This window comes from Mandrillus leucophaeus, unplaced genomic scaffold (genome assembly GCF_000951045.1).
Source record: "Mandrillus leucophaeus isolate KB7577 unplaced genomic scaffold, Mleu.le_1.0 Scaffold259, whole genome shotgun sequence".
NCBI classification, from domain to species: Eukaryota; Metazoa; Chordata; class Mammalia; order Primates; family Cercopithecidae; genus Mandrillus; species Mandrillus leucophaeus.
In genome coordinates, this window is record NW_012102687.1 from 1425792 (window position 1) to 1427354 (window position 1563).

General features: G+C 29.2%; 1 protein-coding gene across 3 annotated transcripts in view; it reads right to left on the bottom strand.

Moving 5' to 3' along the window:
- Positions 1-1563, bottom strand: part of FSTL5 (follistatin-like 5) — an 825267-nt gene that overhangs the window by 282556 nt on the left and 541148 nt on the right. The gene's annotated exons all lie outside the window — the stretch shown is intronic.

Sequence of the window (1563 nt, forward strand, 5' to 3'; positions counted from 1 at the left end):
AAATAAATAAATAAATAAATATCGACATCTTTGAAGTCCCTAACTATAGACTTATGTTAAATATTTCATTAAATCTGTTTAAACACTAGACTCATCATCTTATTATCCTCATCACGCCTATTATTCCTATTATAGGAATGAAGCCTAGAATAAATTTTGTCAGTAATGTTTCCTAATAACGGGTACTTTACCTTTCTCTACTTCAGTAAAGAAATTACTAATTAAGTGCATATACTAATACAATATTAAGCCAGAAACAGATCAAAAAAAGAAAATCACTTAGAAAGTGGAAATGGAATAAATTAATTATTCTCATAATAAGATAACCACAATTACTTAATAACAAGGTTTTTAAGTAACAAGGAAATTCTGATGGCATATTTTGTCAGGAAATAGGTGACTTCAAAATAAATGGTAATGCTTACATAATTTAGACATGTCAAGATATTCACAAAGTTATTATGATGAAATGCTTAGAATCTTCAAGACAAAGTATCTACTTATTAAATATTATATGCTTTTATTATAATTAGTCTTATAAAATTAAAACAGAACAAAATTTAAAAAGTCTAGAAATTTTGTTTGGTAACAATGGACTGGATAAATTGGACACTCACAGAAGAAGTGACACCACAGCAAACAAACATATAAACAGTATGAACTAAATACAAATAATTTATTCTTAAAAGCATTAGAGAAATATCAGGATAGTGAGTAACTGCCCAGTCTATGTTCTGAAGAGAACTGTAACTGAGAGATGAGATTACACCTGGAATTGCACATTCCGTTGAGGATTTTTTTCATTTTGAAGAGAGAACAGTAATACTTAGATGTTATTATGTGGCTTATTGTTTTCCAGGCATATGGGATAGGGAAAATAATGGAGTGTGTCCATCTCTGTGCTAGGACTTTAAGATGCCACCGTCTACAACTGAATATATGGACTGCAGCACGCTGTTACCTAGATGTCTTAAACAAAATCTCTCTGGAGTAAGTTCATACCATTGTATTCATCCAATACTTGCTATAAACAATTTTGTATTTATAATACCTGGAAAACTATAAACTGTAATATGGCCCACCAAAAGAGAAGACAGCATGATGAGAAGGAGCAGAAACAACACATAACAGTAAAAATAATCCAATAAGATTGTAAGATGTATTATGTTTATGAAAACAAAATTCCAGGTTAGAAATTTTGACCATAAAAAATAGAACTATAAACATTAAAAGTTTGTGAAAAATCAACTAGAAATTATAAAAGTAAAAGCTATACTAACTGAAATTAATAATTAAATGTATGTACTTAAGGTCAGATTAGACACAGCAAAAAAGAGAAATAGTAAGCTAGAAAAGAGATTAAATGAAACTTTACAGACTAAAAAGCAAAAACCAGATAAGTTTAATGAAAACAGGGTTCTTTTGAATCCCAGAAAGAGAAAACAGAAAAAAAAATGGAGGAGAAGTAATATTTGAAGAAATAGCAGCTGACAGTTTTCCATAAATGTAAAAGACACCAATCAATAGATTGAAGAAGCACATCAAATTTCAAGCAAAGCAAAC